We start from the raw sequence: 20,688 nt of genomic DNA on the forward strand, positions 1-20,688 counted from the left end.
TCACTTGCTCCAGCCCCAAGAAGTAATTTTACACCTGCATGCTCTTGTTCATACTGGTTCCTCTGCTTAGAATTATCCTTTCCCCACTTGTCCTTAAGGCAGAAACATCTCACCCTTCAAGGCTGAAATCACACCATATCCTTCACCAGCAAATCCTTCTTTGACTCCTCAGGCAGATCAATGGTTCCTTTTCCTGTGGTCTCACTGAATTTGGCTCCTTTCTCTGTGGTCTGCCTAAGTTGTTTGTCTTTCATTCATTCATTCTCCACATTATTCTAAAAAGTATTTCAGGTGGTGCTGATAGTTATATTCTGGATCGTCAGACTGAAACTTCATCCCCACCCCGGACTGAGAGTTCCTCCAAGCTGGTCCCATGTTTACCTCCAAATCGAAAGTGCCCAGCACATAATAGGTACCCAGTTGATAGTGATCGAATGAGACCATTAGAGAATAATTCACTCATTTAACAAATGTGCACCATGTGGCTACTATGTGCCAGGCACTGAGCTAGGCCTGGGAATGTGATGATGGACATGTCGGCATATCCCTGCTTTCATGGGTTTGGGAGTAGTCAGAGCTTAAAGGGTGTGGGGCAGGCCTGGATGTTCAGAAACTTGAGGAAGGAAGGCCAGAGACAGAGTCCAGCCAGAGGAAGGAGTCTGAGGGCTTACTTCCCCTGGGCATTGTCAAGTGGTCCCAGTACAAAATGATTTAAGATAACATGTTGACACCACTTGTTCTGAGGACTGATAAGAGGTTAGAGGAAGTGATGTGAGGAGATAAACCTCTTGACTTGTTGATCTGGGAGTAAAATTTTACCTGCTCCCTCCTTCACCTGACCCGACGCTGTGGGCTCACTGAAGCCAGTGTTAGGACATAGCTCTGCCTCTGGAAGTCAGCCTTCCTCTGTCAGCACAAGGCTTGGGTTCTTGTTTCCCCTAACGGAAATTCTTTACACCCCCAGATTTGAACCTTGATTCCACCACTTACAAGCTATCTGACCTTGCAACTCTGCCCAGTCATTTGTTGTATGACTTGGGACAAACCTCTCTTAGCCTCAGTGTCTTCATCTATAAAATGGAGACGTTTATATTTCTCACCAAAGTGTTGAGGATTTAGTAGGATGATGCCTGTGAAGTGTTTAGCCCAGGACCTGAAGGTAGTAAGTGCTATTGGTATTAGCATTAGCATTAGCATTAGTATTAGTATTACCTGTCCACTCACATGCGTCTTAAGCAATGACACCACAGTAGTGCAGTAAACTTGCAAGTCCCAATGCCAGACTTTAGTCCCAGCTCTGCCATTCATTTGCTGTGTGACTTTAGACAAAGTCTTTATTCCTTCTGAGCGCCTCTTTCTTCATTTGACAATGGCGACGATAAGCCCTTTCCCCAAGGAGTGGATGAGAGGTCAAATGGGTGACAAATGGGGGTCTCTAGGGCAATGAACAGCACAGAATAAGTGCTTGGTTATGAAAGAACACTTTGGAATTGTAGGCTATGGGATGCTGGGAGGCTCTGCCTGTGTGGAGCTGCAGAGGGACGAGCAAGGTCCTGGGTAACCGTGACTCCACAGTGGGACTTGCAGCTGTCTCGTCTCTGTTACCTTAAAAGGAGAGGTTGTGAATCTGCTTGACCTCAGGCAAGCTTTACCACCAGACATGGAGAAACTGAGGCTGGAAGAACTTATGGTGTGCCTGGTAGGGCTCCCCTGGACAGCATCTCCTGGGCTCTCTCCTGCACTGGGCGGATACTCCAGCCCCTGCCTGTCTGGCTGGGAGACCTTGGGCAGGCAGGTTCCGGCTGAATCTCAGGGCCAAGCCAGCAGGATGGTTTCCATCTGCACGTGGCTCCTTAGCTGTTTACACCCGTGGAAGCCTGTGTGTGCCCATTGGTGGTCACAGAGTGTTGGAACCACAGACCTGACCTAGAAGCTGTTCCACCCATATTGCCTCAAATGAGCAAACAGAGTCTCAGACAGGCGAAGCCACCTCCTCCAAAGTCACACATGATTGGTGCAGTGTGGGGTGGGGGCCTCAGGAGCGAGGCCTGGATTGACCCAACTCTGGATCCCCTGTGTTCTCCCTGGTCAGAGTAGCTGCTATTCTCCCTGCTGACTACTGGTGGAGTCATGTCCAGAGCAGGGTCCTGGGGGAGGCATAGAGGAATTTGGAACAATCCAAGATTTGGGGTTTCAATGATTTCCTAATGTAGCATCATTGAGAAGGCAGTGCTCAGCTGACCCTGGAGGAGGGCAGAAGGGAGTACCAGAGGGACCCTGCTTGCCAGGGGAATGAAGCAAGGGTGGGAGGAGAGACATAGAAAAGAGAGAAATGGAGACGGATGGCAGGAAGTGGGAGGAAAGCTTCATTTGCTAGTTGTCAAGATGTCATTTCCTTGAAATTATTTGACAGGCAATTTCCCCTTGAGATCTTTTCTAGGGAGTTGACTTCTATCACAAAGGACTCCTTTCTTTCTCTTTCATTTTCTTTCTTTCTTTCTTCCTTCCTTCCTTCCTTTCTTCCTTCCTTCCTTTCTTCCTTTCTTTCTTTCTTCCTTCCTTCCTTTCTTTTCTTTCTTTCTTCCTTTCTTTCTTTCTCTCCGCCTCTCTCTTTCTCTCTTTTTTCCTCCCCTCTTTATTTCTTTCTTTCCCCCTTTATTTCATTCCCCCTTCGTTCCTTTCATTTTCCTTCCCTCCTCTCTCCCGCCTCCTCTTCCTCTTCCTCCTTCGTTTTCTTCTCTCTCTCTTTCTTCCTTCCACTAAAGTGGCCCAGGGCCCTTTAAGAAGTGGACTGGGGGTGGATAGCGTAGCCTTGGAAGCTTGGGGCTGCAGAGGAAATGCCACTTTCCTGTCCCTGTGCTCCTGGCAAGGTGCTGCAGAGATGGCCAGAGTGTGCTAAGACGCCCCAACTAACCCATCTCCTATGCTGCCCCACCCAGGTCTATTACTCTGTGGGCTGCCCTTCTAGTCATGCCTTCTCCCTTTTTATAGGGCAGTGGTGGGCGGGGTGGGGGGCAGCACAAAAGTGGTAAAGCGGCCATAATGGAGGGACCCTTGGACTGGGTTTCTCTTCAATTAAATGGGAATGGTTGGGACTTCCCTGGTGACTCACTGGTTGAGAATCCGCCTGCCAATGCAGGGGAAAAAGAGATCGATCCCTGGTCCAGGAAGATCCCACATGCCGCGGAGCAACTAAGCCCGTGCGCCACAACTACTGAGCCTGTGCTCTAGAGCCTGTGAACCACAACAAGAGAAGCTGCCGCGATGAATAGCCCACGCATCGCAACGAAGAATAGCCCCCGCTCACTGCAACTAGAGAAAGCCCACGCCCAGCAACGAAGCCCCAATGCAGCCAAAAATAAATTTAAATAAATAGATAAGTAATAAATGGGAATGGTAGCTCCCAGCCAGGTGGCTTCCCAGGGCTGCTGTGAAGACCTTGTATTTGGTAAACTACCAAGAACCAATATTTGATACTTTGGAAAATGACTGATAGAACTGTTGAGACCAGATCTTCCCCTTGGAGGACAGCCAGCTATACCTCTTGTCCCTGCAGGTACAAAAACACTTGTGCTGGCTTCAGCACCATGCCACCAAGAGCCTTGCCTCTGAAGGGCATGCATTCTGGGAGGCTGTCTGTATCAGGGGCCCAGCTCTTTCTTCTGCCCTGAGCTCCCTGCCAACACCTTCTAGACCTGGACAGGCTCTCTCAGGTGCTCATGAAGTCCTCAGAGCTGATCAGTCTAACCTAGAAGTGAAGAAAAAATTTATTTGCGTGAGTTTTGGCTTCCCGAGTACCCTCCCTACCTGCTAGAGTTATAACTCCTTAGCTGAGGACCCTTCTGGAATGAAAGTTTGTCCTAACCGTCATTGGAAAAAAAGAATCATGAAGAGGATCATGTGTCTGCTGGTTTCCAAGCAACAGACAAGCATACTTCCTATCTTTGGCCCTGCATGACTTCAGAGCAAATAAGGCAGAGAATTACCTGGAAAGAGGAAGTGAAAATCTATGCCATCTGTAATCATGTGTTAATGCAATAGGCATTTTTGAATGTCTGCTGTCTGCTGGGCCCTGCGCTCATCCTGATCAGTTGCATTACATGCCCTCCCTGCTCACAGCCTGCCAGGGAGACAGACGCCTCAGGGACAATCCAACTTGAGGCAGTGAGTGTGATGATGGGGAAATGTATGAAGTGTGCCAGGAGCCACTTGGCTTCTGGAAGTCACTGAAGGGAGCCAGAAACCTGGAGCAGAGAAGAGCCTGAGGGTTGGAAGGGTTCTAGTCCCAGATACGGCTGGGGGACAGACCCCTTTCTCCCACCTCTTGTGATTTAAGGCTATTCCTTGCCTTGGTTCTTTATGTTGGTTTGCCCAATGCCAACTGGGAAGTCCAAAAGGAGGCCTCCTCACGTGAGTGCCCAGCTAGTTGGGATGGGGAGGCCCAGAGCACGGACATGAGTCAGGAGGGAAGACTTTCCAGGGTTGTGCTATGTGAGGGGAGGAGAGGCAAGAGTGACGCCCACTCCAGTCTGCAGCACTCATCTCTGGGGCTGCCCTAAGCCCCGGGCCAGGGTCCTAGCCCAGCCCCAGGCCCTTCAGCCAGATGGCAAATCTCCTTTCCACTGGCTGGTGCTGTGCACTTTTCCCCGAGGAGGAGGAAGAGTCCGAGCAGCCCTCATGGGTGGAGCAGTGAAGTGTGGTAAGAGCATCAGCTCTGCGGCCGTAATGCTTGGGTTGAAGTCCCAGCTCTGCCTCTTGCTAGCTCTGTGTTCCTGGGTAGGTTACTTAACCTTTCTGTGCCTCAGCTTCCTCATCCGTAAAATGGGGATAATAATGGCATCTTCCTCACAGGGCTTCTGTAAAGTTGAGTTATTATGTATAAAATGCTTAGGACATTGGCTGGAATATAGTGGGTGCCATATAAGGGAGAGAGCTATCATTATTAAGGAAGAGTGAGACCGAGAGGGCACTGCGCCTGTTGTCCAGTCGGTGCTACTCGAGACTCCATTAAAAGAGGACTCCAGAGCGGCTGTGCTATTGCCTCCTCAGCAGTGCCCTAGCCAGGCAACAATGGGGGCGGGGTGAAGGCGGCACATGGCCAAGGCTGCTTCCACCCCAGAAAAGCCCCTCTCCTACTGTGAACATTCCTCTGGATCCTGCTGTGGAGAGAGCCCTGCTCTGGGGGCCAGGAGGGTGCGGGGTTGTTGAGGGGCAGGCTTCATCCTGGAGCCAAGGGAGTGGACAGGGTCTGTGCTCCCAGCTCCCACTTGGAGTTGCTGTCAGAAACAGGAATGCAGTGTTCCTTGGGAGCCTCTTTCCTTCCCCTAACCACAATTGGCCCACAGAACCACAACTACCAATCGGTCCATTCATTAGAAAGCCTCCTGATTGTCCAGCCGGTACAGCTGCCGCCCTCTCCCTCACATTCCATCTCCCAGGCGTGGGGCTGCTAGCCCCCAGAGCAGCCTGGTCATCCGGCCTGGAGCCCCCTTCCCTTCTCTCCTCCCAGGAACAGGAGTCTGGGACAGAATCCAGGCAGTCCTACGATGATGCCTGGGGGCTCTTTGGGGCTGTTAGGTTAGAATTCTGTTCCTGGGAATTCCCTGGTAGTCCAGTGGTTAGGACTCCACGCTTCCATTGCAGGGGGCCTGGGTTCAATCCCTGGATGGGGAACTAAGATCCCACAAGCCACACGGTGCGGCCAAATGAAAAGAAAAGAAAAGAATTCCGTTCCCGGAATTAATTCCTTCTAAGAGACTACACTGCCCAGCTCTGTGCTAGAAGGCAACAGGGGCCAAAACTGGATGATCCAGTCCTCAGTGTGGTGTTGCAGGATTTGGCTTCACCTCAGACAGGGACTTTGGCAACTTGCTGGAACCCTCTGCACCTCAGTTTCTTCATCTGTAAAATGAGGATTATAACAATTGTGAACTCCCGTGAGTAGTGTTAGTATCAAATTAGAAATTTCCTAGAAAATACTCTGTCCTCTTGGAAGACTCCTGCAGATGTTGGCCATCACTAGTAAAGGACTTTGGGTTTGAAACTGGGTTTCAGATCCAGATCTGCTTTCTAGCTGGAAAACCTGGAGCAACGTAGGAACCTCTTTCGAGCCTCAGATTCCTCATCTGTTAAGTGGAAATAATACTACCTGCCTTAGAGAGTTTATAAAAAGTCAATAACGGAGATAACCAGACCCTTGTTGCAGAGCAGATGTTCAATGAATGTTAATTACAATCATTCATAGAAGTAGTAGTGATGATATGGCCAGAGGGAACTGGCCATGGAAAGTAAACCGGGTTCACACACATTTTCCCTTCTACTAAGCTGCAGCTCCCCATGCTGTAATCACTCAATAAATATTTGCTGATTGATTGAGGACGATTGACTCTGGATTCTGGTGCCAATATCCCTGCACCAGGCCCAGGACCTGCTTCAGGGGACATGGAACTGTCTTGCCCGGAGCCCCTCTCCCCTCCCTTTGTCCCTGCCTTATGTCAGATATTTGCTTCCCTTAAAGCTATTTCATAAATAATAAATAAATAGCTCATAAAACACTATTTCACTTATACAAGAAGACTGTCATGCCAAAGCTATTTTATTATGAAGAAAGCAGAAAACCATAGAAAAAATATTTTTAGAACACAGCAGTAGAACTCATGTTCTGGTTCTTCCTTGAATTTGAAAAAATAAGGTCATGGACTATATGCCTAATTTTTAAGCCAACTTCAAACAGAGGTCTTTCTAGAGCTGAGTTTTGGGGGGTCCTAAACTGTGGACTCATGCCATCTTAAACACTCTGGGCCCCAAGGGAGTTTCACCCCTTCTTGCAGGTGGGAGCCAGGACTCAAGAGGAAAATTAGACATGTTCCTCTGAAAACACTGGCACTTCTTCAGACATTAATTAACTCGTTCACTTAATGAACATTGAGCACCTACCAGTTGCCCGGCCCTAGTCACTAGGACTAAAATCATTGAAGAAGACCCATCCCTGCCCTCAAGGAGCTCTCGGGCTTGTGAACACATTGCTCCCACACAGAGCAGCAGTGCTGGATGGCATTTAAAGCAGGTGGGTGGGGAGTCAGGAGGGCTTCCAGGAGGAGGAGACCTTGGAGCTGCATTGAGAGCAATAGTACACCAGGTACAGAAATGGGGAAGGGAATTCCAGAGAGAGGGAACAGCATGCACAGAGGCCAGGAGAGGTAAGTGACAGTGTAGTGGGCTCTGGGCAGTATATTCTGGAATGATTGGAGCTGGGGAGGAAGTGTAGAAGTGGGAGAGAGGCCTGGAGGTCATACACACAACATTTGACTTTACCACGAGGAGTTGCTGAGGAAACTGGAGGGTGACAGGATCAGATCTATCCATTCAGTGCATGTTTTTTGAGCTTAGGGCCCCTTCCTTAGGTTCTGAGGGGCACATGAAGAGATGCATATGGTACGGAATGGACTATTGTCCTCGGGAAATGCAGCATCTAATCAGGAAGTGAGGGGATTTGGGGGTGCCAGAGACTTAACTACATTTATCAGCTAAAGGGACGTTGCCCAGAGAGAAAGAGGCTAAACAGATGGAGAGACAGAGGTCACTGAAGGAGCGGGATCCTGGGGGTGGGTGGGGGTAATATCAAGGATGCAAGGAAAGATTTGTGGGGTCAGGAGAAGAGGTGTTTTGCCTTTGAGGTCAATGGTGTGGGTTTCAGAAGAAAAGGGGTTCGGGAGACTAAGTGCTGTTGAGAGTTCAGGTGATTGGTGGTGGGTCCTGGTGGGGAGGGAAGGAGGAGGGGCCAGGAGAAGTTCACTGCCTCAATCAGCAAACAAGACACATCATTACTGAGCACAGCCGAGGACCAGGGACAGAACCAAACCGCCATGGTTCCCTCCCCCAGGAGCTCACGGCCTTCTTCTGCCTGGCCTGCTGTCCCTTCCTACCGCTCCCAAGTCCTCCTGTGGAAATCATGTCTTTTAAGGCCCTCCTGAAATGGCCCTGCTCAGGAAACCTTCCCATTGCTCTCAGCAGGAATGCTTTTTCCCTCCTCTGGATTCCATGGGGCTTTGGTCTCTGCCTCTCTTTTGTTTGTGTCTTCCTTTGCATGTATATTTCTTACCCTTCTGCCAACTAAACTAGAGCTTCTAGAGATAGCTTTTGGTCTCCCACAGGACTCAAATATACTAGGTGCTCAATAAAAGTCTGTTGAATGAATGAGTGAATGAATGGACTTCAAGAACTCAAGTCATTCCCCCTGCTGGAAACGACCTCTCCTCCCCTGTTCCTAAGCTGAGCTCCTCACTTCCATCCCACGGTGGCCTATCCCAGGGCTGGCAGCTGGGTCACATGCTTGTCACAGGTCCTCTGCACTTGACTGAGGTCATGGTCTCCGGCAGGATGCCAGAGCTGCAGGGTTTGAACTCACTCTGTCCGTGAGTCAAGGTGTGAGCAGAACCTTGGGGGCCTGTCCAGGCTCACTGAAGGCTCCGGGGACCTGTGTGCCTACCAGGATGCTGGAGCAAGCCTTCCTCCCTCGTGGCCTCTCATTTCTTTGCTCTAGCCCTCGTGTCCCTGCAGGGCGATCCTGTCAGTGGGCACCGCCAGCCACCGTGGCTCACTGAGTGTTCCAGGGGCTCCATGCACCCCCGCTTGTTTGATGGCAAGGCCTTCCTCCGGTTGGGCCTAGCCTTCTACTTCAGACTCATCTTCTATTATCCACCCATAGGCCCCCCAAAATTGGGTACACCTCCACTCAATAAATCTTTATTGAATGTCTCCTATGGCCCAGCTTAAGGTTAGTTGCTGGAATTTCCAAAATATATAAAAGACAGTCTGCACTCAAGGAGCTCACATTCCAGCAGGACTAGAGGTGGTTGGACAAGTAAGTAGCCGACTATAGCGCCCCAGCCCGTAGTTAGTGCCATGGGCAGGAAGCCCAGGTGGGGACGTCCAGGAGAGGGTCGGGGAGTCAGGGGAGTGGCGAGCCAAGGGAAGAAGAGAAGGGAGAGGAGGGGCATTCTGGGTAGGGGGAGCAGCAAAGGCAGAGGGGCAGAGAGGAGTGTGGTTTGGGGTGGCCGGGTGTGGGCGACACAAGGTTTGATGGGGAGAGGACTGGTGAGGCCAGAGACCTGTCATTAGAACCCCACCCCCAGCCGAGGAAGTAAACCTCTCCTTAAAGCCCTCTCAGCTGTCACCTTCTCTAAGAATTCCTATTTCCCCAACCCGTGTGGTTTCATCAGAAGCCTATGGCATTTTGTCTTCCTCTGGGGGCCCCTTTCCATGTTCCAGTTTATTTTAGGCGTATGTGTGTACCTGCTCTGCCACCTCCACTGGACTGGGAGCTCCTCCAGAGCAGGGACATGTCATTTCAATACGCTCCACAAATATTGAGAGACGACGTACTGTGGGCCAGGTTTGGGGTACTGGGAATGCAGCAAAGACTTAGATGGACACGTTGAATTAAAACACCAAAGTGTCCACCCATATCACCTCTGTCCTTTTATCAGGCTCTCCAGTGACTCATCGGGAGGTTACTTAATAAGCAAGGAATTCATCGAAATGGAGAGGAGTTGTCTGGTGCCACTTGCTGTGTGACATTTAACAAATCTTGTAGTATCTCTGACAGGGATGAAGGAAACTCCTGCCTCAGGACATTGTCATGAGAAAATGCAGTAACAACTGTGGAGGGGCTGGGCTAACTTTGTAGCAGCCTCCAGAGGCCAGAAGTTTGAGGGTGAGGTGCTCTGCCACTGCTCCCGCCAGAGTACACCTTCCAAGAGATACTCCCTCTGCATCTGGACTCTCTGCCTGGACAAGGTCCACAGGCCCAGCTCGGCTCAGCTCAGGGCTCCTCTCCAGCTTGCCCAGAGTCTTTTTTTTTAATCAGTAAGGAAAAGCTTCTCGTACTACTAGGAGATCTCATGCATGGGGGTGTGATATCCAAGACTGCAATTTATCCTCTGATCCTAGAGGATCTGCTTCTTGGTTCCTTTAACCTCTGGGTTGAGTTGCATCCAAATTTCAATATCAGGGGAATGGGAGGTTCTCAAACATGTTCACATGGTGGAGCCCCTGGAAGCCAGCACTTTTGTGGAACTCACATACACAAAAAAGTAGTATGTGCAACCTCCAATCACCCTTACTTGTGCTAAATCAGAGACCCCTGGATCCTTAATTCTCATGGAGATAAACAGTAGCAGGGGCCAAGGTTTAAGGTTTAAGGTTTAAGAAGAATGTGAGGATCTCCTGTCCGAAGTGGAGAATATTTCACACTCGATCTTCAGATTGAAGGAAGGGGATCTTTATTTACGTTTAGGGGTGGGACTGTTGCTCCAGGGAACAGAATTTGAGAGCTCTGGGTCTCAGAATTGAGCCAAACCTCAAAAGCAATGGCCCGGGGTCCTAAGGGCTCCACTGGCCTCCTGGCTGCCCTAGCTTTCTCTATTTTCCATTTTCCTTTCCTTTTTAATAGGCTCCACCCAAATGCCTCTGACCTCCTGACTTTCCCTCTCTCTTCCTTTCCCTTCCTAGAAAGGTCATGGAATGTGGCAGCTAAATAGGAACGTGGGCCTTGGAGGAAGACTGCCTGGCTTCAGTATTTACCGTGTGACCTGGGACAAGCCTTCTGTGCCTCAGTTGCCTTATTTGTAAAATGGTGAGGATAATAATAAACTGGCCTCACTGTCATTGGTGAGGAGTAAGTGAGTTAACACAGGGCTCAGCAGACCTGTTCTGTAAAGGGTCAGATGGTAAGTATTTTTGGTTTACTGTCCATACTGTCTTTGTCATCACTATTCAGCTCTGCGGTCGTATCTCGAAGGCAGCCATAGACAGTACATACATCAATGGGCATGGGGACGAATAAAATTTTGTTTATAAAAATAGGCAGGGAGCTGGATTTGCCCTGAGGCTCACAGTTTGCTCTACCAAGTTAATATGCGAAGAAAGTGCTGGCTTGTTGTAAGCACTCAATAAATGTTAGCAATTATTATTCATTTATGAATAAACTAAATATTTGAGCACCCATTCTGTGCCAGGCACTGTCCTCACAGCCAAGAGCAACATAGACAAGGTCCCTGAGCTGGTCGAGCTTACGTTATGGATGGGGGACAGGAGTAAATGAGGAAACAAATGACAGAAAATCGCAGATGGTGGTAAGAGCTGCTGTGAGAATGATCTAGGGGCTGGGATAGTGATGTCAGGGCGGCCTCCATTAGAGGTGCGGTCAAGGAAGGCCTCTTAGAGGCTGTCATGCTTCAGCCAAGACCGTGACGAGGACCCAGCTCTGTGGCAACTCTGAGAAGAGAATTCCAGGCAGAGGGACAGACTAGCTCTGGCTCCCACTTACGAACCAGCTGCAGGGTCTGCAGTGCTGGGAAGACTGGGAGATGGGAAGTGAGAAGGAGGAAGGATAGGACAGAAAGGAAAACCGGGGTCCCTTCTGATCTGCAACTCAGGGCGCTGCAATGGCTGTGGGAGGGGCCCTCTTGCCCCGCAACCCCTCTCCCGGGATATGTTCCTTTCCCCGAGGTCCCACCCCTCAGCCCAGCTCCCCTCTCACCTTCTCTCCTGCTGCTGCCTGCCTCAAAGCCCTCAGCCCAGGCCTGGCACCCACATCTGCTCTTCACCTCTGTCTCTGGGGCCCAGGCTTGCTGAAGCCAGCTACTCACCACTGCAGCCGGAGACGTCCCCTTCCTGCCATCCAGCAGGTGAGCAGCAGGGTCTGGATTCTGCTTCCTTCTGTGCAGGGGAGAGTGGGACTCCAGACACAGGAGATGGAGTGGGTTTCACTGGAGCTGCTCCCAGACACAGAGCCTGGAAGAGAACTGGAACGGAACTGGAGGAGAACTTAGAAGTCCTGCCCTCTGGCTCATGGTTCCCACAATCTTTGGTGTGCGTATGGGTTCCGGACCCTGCTCCAAGTTCCCTCTCTTCCCTACTTCCACACCCAAACTTGCAACTTGCTCTCTCTCTCTCTCTCTTTTTTTTTTTTTAATGTTTTTATCTGAGTATAATTGCTTTACAATGGTGTGTTAATTTCTGCTTTATAACAAAGTGAATCAGCTATACATATACATATATCCCCATATCTCCTCCTTCTTGCGTCTCCCTCCCTCCCACCCTCCCTATCCCACCCTTTTAGCTGGTCACAAAGCACCAAGCTGATCTCCCTGTGCTATGCGGCTGCTTCCCACTAGCTATCTATTTTACGTTCGGTATTGTATATATGTCAATGCCACTCTCTCACTTTGTCCCAGCTTACCATTCCCCCTCCCAGTGTTCTCAAGTCCATTCTCTAGTAGGTCTGCGTCTTTATTCCCATCTTGCCTCTTGCCCCTAGGTTCTTCATGACCTTTTTTTTTTTTTTTTATGTTTCAGGCTAAAAGGCTTACTTCTGCACACCAGTCTTTTCTTTTTTTTTTTTTTTTTTAACATCTTTATTGGAGTATAACTGCTTTACAATGGTGTGTTAGTTTCTGCTTTATAACAAAGTGAATCAGTTATACATATACATGTGTTCCCATATCTCTTCCCTCTTGCATCTCCCTTCATGACCATTTTTTTTAGATTCCATATATATGTGTTAGCATATGGTATTTGTTTTTCTCTTTCTGACTTACTTCACTCTGTATGACAGCCTCTAAGTCCATCCACCTCACTACAAATAACTCAGTTTCATTTCTTTTTATGGCTGAGTAATATTCCATTGTATATATGTGCCACATCTTCTTTATGCATTCATCTGTTGATGGACACTTTTAGGTTGCTTCCATGTCCTGGCTACTGTAAATAGAGCTGCAATGAACATTGTGGTACATGACTCTTTTTGAATTATGGTTTTCTCAGGGTACATACCCAGTAGTGGGATTGCTGGGTCGTATGGTAGTTCTATTTTTAGTTTTTTAAGGAACCTCCATACTGTTCTCCATAGTGGCTGTATCAATTTACATTCCCAACTTGCTCTCTCTCTCTCTCTCTCAACATCTGTATTGAGGTGTAAGTGATATACAAACAACTGTACAAATTTAATGTACACAAGTTGATGAGTTTGGACAGATGCATATACCCATGAAACCATCACCACAACCGAGGTAGTGGACATATCCATCACCTCCAAAAGTTTCCTTGTGTCCCTTTGTGTTTTGTTTTGCTTTGCTTTGTTTTTGTGGTAAGAACACTTACCAGGAGACCTACCCTCTTAACCAAATTGTAAGTGCATGAAACTGCATCGTTAACTATAGGCACTTTAGCTTTCTCTTACTAAACATTCTGGCTCCCATGGAATTCTGTGGGATGGTCTAGCCAAGGAACTAGGCCACCACATGTGACGTCCCTCTTCTATAGAGAACAAATTCTAAACTCCAACAATTTTGGGGTTGGAGCCAGCCTGCCTTGGTAACTGCCACAGTGAGTTAATTCTTGCCAGCTTCTATGTTAGAGGGATGGGTTACTTGATCTGGTCCCAGTTCCAGAATACACCCTTCTGGGAGCCTGCAGCCCTCTGCCCCCTCCTTCAGTTCTCACTTCCTTAAGAAGCCTTGCCGGATTTTGTCCCCACTCTGATGCCCTCACTGGCTCCAGTGTCCGCCTGAGAGCCAGAGCTGGCTGGTGTGACCCCTTCGTCCCGACCAGCCTGCAAGAGCTGGAATGGCGCTGTGGACCTCACACCTCCCCAGCTGGCGGTGAGAGGGTTTCCAGGGCTGCCTGACTCACCAACAACTGGTGTTGTCAGACTGGCTGTCATGTGGCACCGTGGGTCCTGGGTGGGTGGGCGGGTAACGTGGGTTGGGCGGGCATGCTCCCAGCTCATTCAGGGGTTCCCTCCCCACTCTTTGCTGTCCTGTGTTGTTGTCTTGGTGTCCAGGAAGCCTCCGGGGAAGGGAAAGTCTGACCCCTCTTCCTGTCAACAATGACTTTCTGCTCGGAGCTGACCCTCCGGGGTGAGTCACCAGGGAGGGCAATCAGGCCCTGTGATGGAGAAGGAAGGGCCGGGGTAGGAGGTTTCCTTCCACGGCCCAAGGCTGCTAGAGGTCTGAGGCTTGATTGGGGTCTTCCAGCTGAAAGAGGGGCTTGGAACAGGCCCCCTGGGGCCCTCCAAGTGGGAGTGTTCTCCAAACTCCTCCTCTATCCCCCTGCAGGCCACGCCAGAGTGATGTTCTTAAACATGGCTTTGGCCATGTCGCAGCTTGCTCGTAATCTTTGGCGGCTCCTTACTAGCTCTGGGATAAAGTTTGAATGCCTTAGCTTAGCCCAACCTCCCTCTTGACCTCATCACCCTTCACCCCACTCCTGCCCTCCACTCCCATCAGGTGGCCTCCTCTGCCCCTGAACGTGACATACCCATGGCCATCCCCCCACCTTTGCCTTTGCCATGCCCCTTCTCCATCACTCTCTGTGATGCCTTTTCCTTCCTAGATGCACCCATACTCTAAACCACATTTCCATCCTCACATCATCCATCCACTAAAAAAATATTTGTTGAGCACCTTCTACTAGAATGCCAAGTCCTGTGCCAAGAGCTGAGGTTTTGACCAACAACAAGCTAGACAAGGTAAGCACTAACAGACCTGCCAGGCTTGTGGATGAGACAGACATAAACAGGCACTTGCAATGGAGCAAAGTGAGCTCAGGGTGCTAGGGTGACACCTGGGAGGTGCACCTCACCCAGCCTGGAGAAGATCATAGAGGGCTTGCTGAAGGAGGTGATGCTGCTGATTTCTTGAGGCGTGAGTAGGAGTTAGGTAGGCAAGGGAATCAGGGAGGGAAGGGGGCAGCAAGGATGCTGGGACCAGAGGAAGCAGAAAGTAGGAGAGCCTAAGGCAAGAGACAGTCGTTCTAGGAACTGAAAGTTGATCATAAAGTTTGGAGTAGAGGGTGTGAGAGGGAGTCACAAGAGGAGAGGCTGAGAGTTACCCAGGGGCCCTGCAGAGTTTAAACTTTATCCTAAGAGCCATGAGAAGCCAATGAGAAGTTTATAGCGGAGACTTACAATGAGCAGATTTGCACCTTAGCTGGTCCAGAGTGACCAGAGTGTAGCCCATGGATGGGAGGAGGGCAAGCGACAGGTTCAGAGACCTATTAGGAGGAGATTTACATGGTCTGGGCAGGAGGCAGTGGTGGCTTGAACCAAGTGATGGCTGGGGAGCTGAGGCCAAGAGGAAGGGGTCCAAAGCTCTTAACAGCTAACAGGACTTGGTGATTGCTTAGGCATAGGGGTGGAGGGGAGAGGAGTCAAGCGTGGCTCCCAGGTTTCTGATTAAGCAGATGGGCAATGGGGCTATTTTACTGAGGGGAGCAGGTCTGCAGGCAGGGGATGATGAGTGCAAACTTGGACGTGTTCAGTTTGAGCTCCTGGAGGGGCTGCTGAGGGCAGGCAAGTGCCAGAGACGGTGGGCAAGGCTAGATTTCTGGAGAGAGTTCTGTGTTGGAGGGATAGACTTGGGGGCCCAGGTGTACATGGTCATTGAACTGGGAGAGGACGAGCTTTCCCTCTTCCATGAAGCCTGCCCTGCTCCCTCCAGTTGACTGCACCCAGCCCTAGCTCCCTCTCTACATAGTACATGCTGCTTTGTGCTATTGAGCTTTTCTCTAGGTATGGACCATCTTTCTGTTCAGAGAATTATCAGAGGTTAGCTTTTACAATATCCTCATCACAGGGGTGGGGGCCTGATCCAGAAAAAGGGAAAACAGATACAAGAAATATTTTAAAACAGGGTTTAATGGACTTGTGATTGGCTGGGTGTGTGGGGTAAGGGGGCAGGAGCCGTCACAGCTACTCCCAGCTTACCAACATGGGGGATGGTTCAGACCAGAGGACAAGAAGAGGAACAGGTTTCTGGAGGAAGAACACGGGATCCACTGAGTTTGTGGTGATGCCTGGAGAAGCTCTAGCTGGGAAAGTCCAGAAAGACAGAGGAATTGGAGTCTGAGGTGGAGTCTGGAGTTATATGTGAGGCAGCCTCAGCCACTACCCCTCCCCCTGCTCCAGCCACAGTAGCCTTCTTTACAAGCTCATTTCTCACCTCAGGGCCTTTGCACTTGCTCTTTCCTCTGCCTGAAACTCTCTCTTCTGAGACAACCACATGGTTTGTGCACTTAATTCAGGTTGCTATCTGGAGTAGCCCTTTACCCCATCACTCTCTATCTGCTTACCCTGCTCTAATTTTCATCATAGCATTAATCACTCCCCAACATTCCATTGTAAAGTTGTTTACATGTTCTTCTGTCTCCACCACTGGAATGTGACTTCCCTCAGGGCAGGGGTTCAATCTGTCTGGTTCACCTTCACCTGGAAGGCACCCGAGGAGAGCCCAGAGTGGGCAGCTGGTGAACACTGGTGATGGAATGACTCACCAGGGAGTGTGACAGCTATGCCAGCAGCAGGAGCAGGAGGGAGTCACAGCCGGATGCAGTCAGAGTGAAAGGAGAAGGGGCCTGGGGCACAACCCGGGAGGGACCTCAGGACAACACTGAAGCCTAGGGCCAGGGAGAGGGGCCCCCAGAGGAGGGATGAAGGATGTCGAGAGTGGACCTTGTATAGGCATTTGTATTTTGCACCTCAGACGGGGGCCCCAGGTAGTACACGCAGAGCCAAGATGCCCCGGCAGTGGAGAGTCCCAGCAGGGGGAGGGGCTAAGATCACGGAATGCCTCAGAGAGGTCTCCTCTGAGAAAGATCCTTGGAGTGGGCCACTGGTGGCAGTTTCTGTGGCATGTGGGGACAGACTCCAGATATAGTAAAGAGTAAACCAGGAGAGTAGCAGAAGAGAGGAACTAGGCACAATGTGCCAGGCTCTGGAATGCTAACTGGGGAGGGAGATGGAGATAGGGGAGGGGGGACCAGTTGTGATGAATGATGATCACAGCCTCCTAACTGATATCCTGGTCCCACTTTGGCAGTGAACTCCCCATACAGAGTAATCTTAAAAGTATACATCAGATCAGTTCACTCCCCTGCTCAAAACCATTACTTAGAATAAAACCAAACTCCCCAACATGATAAACAAGGCCCTCCAGTCCTGCCCTGCCTTCTCCTCTGACCTCATCCCCCGCCACAGCCCCTGTTTGCTCCACTCTAGCCAGGCAGGCTCCAGGCTGGTCCTTGAGCCAAGCATCTCCCTGCCTCAGAGTGTCGGCACTGCTGTTCCCTCTGCTTAGAACGCTCTGCCCCAGAGTGTGGCCTGGCCCTCTCCCTTACCATACTCAGGTCTCTGTCCAAAAGTCACTTCCTCCGAGAAACTTTTCCTGAGCATCCTGAGATGGTACTATCCCACCTTATGTCACCTCATCCTTGCAGAGCAGAAAATTATATTTATTGTATATTAAATGTTTATTCATTTGCTGGTTAGTTTCTTGTTCGTCCTCCTCACTAAAGTGTAAGCTCCAGGAGGACAGGGGGTTTTGTCCATTTTGCTCATTGCTACATCCTTAACAATGGAAGGTGGCCTGACACATAGTCGGCATTGATAAGTACTGCGTGGAACGGATGCGTGAATCAATGAATAGCTGTGGGGAAGGGTAAGATGTGACAAAGTGAGAGAGTGGCATGGACATATATACACTACCAAACGTAAAATAGATAGCTAGTGGGAAGCAACCGCATAGCACAGGGAGATCAGCTCTGTGCTTTGTGACCACCTAGAGGGGTGGGATAGGGAGGGTGGGAGGGAGGGAGATGCAAGAGGGAAGAGATATGGGAACATATGTATATGTATAACTAATTCACTTTGTTATAAAGCAGAAACTAACACACCATTGTAAAGCAATTATACTTCAATAAAGATGTTAAAAAAAAAAAGAATAGCTGTGTGTCTAAAGCAAATTTGCAAACAACACTTATACACAATGGCACTTCAAGCAGCTTTGCAAAGGGACATCCTCATTTTACAAAAGAACAAGCTTAGGCTTGGAGAAGCTGAGTGACTTGCCCAGACAGAGCCCGAGCCCATGGCTGCTGTAGGCAGGGGACACAGACCAGACCCCAAGTTATTCTCACCATGCCCTGCAGACCCTCTGCAGAGATGCAAACCTAGGCCTTCTCTTGGCTTTCTCCTGGGCCAGGGGGAAGATGAGAGGAAGACTGAGGGGAATAAAGAAATGCCAGGAGGAACATTGGGAGGGGAGGAGGAGGAGCCTTGAGGAGCCAGGAAGGGTGGGGAGGGATGGGGAAGGCTTGGGGTGGGGTAACCCGCCTCCCATGGGAACTGAACACCTTGCATCCCAGCCTTGAAGGGGCACCTTGGATCCCAACAGCCCACTTCTACCTCCAGGGGATATGCAGGGACTTCCCTCAGGAGGGGCTGCCCTTGCTAATGAAGCCCTGACCCCGTTTGGCAGCCCTCCACCCCCTCCCCACAAGCTGCTGGGAATCTCCCACTTCCTGGTAGGAACTGTGGAGTCCTGGGGGGATTTTCCTCAGCCCAGGAATTCAGGACATTGTCCAACTTTCCTCATAACTTCTTCACGCTCTGCATACCACCCCACCCTCACCGACGCACAAATTGGAGGGGGGTGAGAGGGGGAGGGCAAGGTATCCTGGAAACGTCTGCACTTGACCCCAGAGCAGGCACTTCCTCCCCGCATCTCCCCAAGCCCTTTGTCGGGTCATTTTGAAGCCACCCTTAGGGAACAGGCCCCCTCTGTCCTCTTCATAAGGTGGGAGACTCGATGGCTGACATCAGAACTGCTGAACACACAGCCCCTCAAACCAAGATGAGGCCCAATCCACAGTGGTAGGGGGAAGGGCGGGGGGGGGGACGTTCTGCGGGTGCCTCTCAGGCCGCTTCTCTGCTGTTCCTGTGAATCACTCCAGCCGGGTCCCCGTAGCTCCTGACGCCACCCTGCTGGCTAGAAGGGCCCTTCCTTGCACCTGGCCTCGTGCAGGAGAGAGTGGCTACAGGGTGGGTGGGTGCTGAGAGGCCTTGGTCAGTCAGCCGGCCTCGGGGAGCCCCACTGGGATGAGCAGTGATCCGCTGGTGCCTGGGTCGAGACAGCAGTCCCGTGAACCATGAGCGCTTGTCTGGTCTGAGACACTTCCCAGGCCAACTGTTGACTCACAGGTCCCCAGAACACCTGCTACTTCCCAGCAACTCTTTCTCTTAATTCATTTCAGCAAACACTGACTCTACCAGGACTAGAACAAGGCACTGGAAGGGGGAAGAATAAAAGAATGAAGGAGACACAGCTCCTGTCTTCTGGGAGCCTGAAGTTCATCCTAACAAATCACACATGGTGCTTTTATGACCTGCCAGGGTCTGGGCAGGGGTGTGGGGACTTAGAGATTAACATAGCATCTTTCTGAACTCAAGGAACTTCTGTTCTAGCTGGGGAGACGGATACAAACCAGTAATTCCACTCCCTGGTGGAATTATCGGTCCTTCGCCTTTCTCAGAATGCACCATGAGTCTTTGTCGTCTCCCATCAGCTCGCCAAGCACCCCAGCGCTCCCACCAGGATATGAGCACCTCGAAGGTAGGACCTCTTCTCTCTTTGTATCCTCAGTGGCTCATACAGCTAAGCATACTTGCAGTGTAAGTGTTACATGAACAACTTCTAAACTGCTTACAAAACTGAAAATACATGCTGAATAGAGATGCTGGCACAGCCTTCCGGCTTTGTTGTAGAGGAAGGGCTGATTAATTCTGAACGGTGAGGATCAGATAAGGCACCAGGAAGAAGGTGTGATTGCAGCTAAGCCCTACAGGATGCAGGTGGAGAACGGAAAGAGGGACATCTCAGGCTGAGAGGGCAGCAGATTCAAATCCCCAGAGTCAGGAAAGAATATCGCTTATTTCAGCTAATGTAAAACAACCCAGAGGGGCTGGCACACAGTGCGTGGAGGAAGGAATAGGAGATCTGGGTGACAAGGAACATGGGGCCAGGTCAAGAGGAGTCTTGAATACTATGCTAAGAAGTTTGATCTTTGTTCTGTAGACACAGAGATCCCCTGAGAAATTCTGAGGATGGGAATCATGTAAACTAAGCAGCATTTTAGGAAGATTATACAATGGCTGAGTAAAGGGTCTATTTGGAGAAAGCATTGCTAGGAGTGTCCTCTCTCTGGCCTTGGCCTCTTGGGAAGAGGGAGAAGCCGGGGAAAATTGGGGAGAGGGTGTGGTAGGAGGGAAGCAGAGAAATCATTTAGGAAGCAAATGTAATGTGAGGAGACATGACAATGATATGAATAAGGGCAGGGGCAGTGGGAATAGAAAGAGGCAAAGTTAGTGGCCAATTGGATATGGAAGTGAGACTGAACTTTTTAGCCAGAGTAGCTGAAAGAAGACAAGAGACGGGGCAGGCTCTGGGAGTTGGGGGGAAAAAGGTGAGGCATACCACCGTGTGTTATTACCAGTACACTAGTTCCTTGGGCTTCCAGAGTAACATTGAGAAGAGAAAGAATCTTAGATTTTCTCAGTCTTGATGAATATTGATGACAGACTGTGGGTAGACTGTAGGAAGACTCAACGGAATCCACTTTGTTCTAAGCTTACACAGAATCTCTTTCTACTATTGAAACATTTCACAGTCCCCTCCCAGTGTGAGCCACTACCAGCTCTCCTCTTCCCACCCACCACCATAGCGAGCCCTGTGGCCTGACAAACAGGTAAGTGTTACCAGGAGAGGTAAGACATGTGGAGGACACAGGGAGGCCCTGCCATCACCATGGGTGACTTCAGTGTCCATGAGAGTGACCCAGCCTCTTGGTTGC

The sequence above is a fragment of the Balaenoptera borealis genome (assembly GCF_965194805.1).
Source record: "Balaenoptera borealis genome assembly, chromosome: 1".
In the NCBI taxonomy this organism is placed as follows: Eukaryota; Metazoa; Chordata; class Mammalia; order Artiodactyla; family Balaenopteridae; genus Balaenoptera; species Balaenoptera borealis.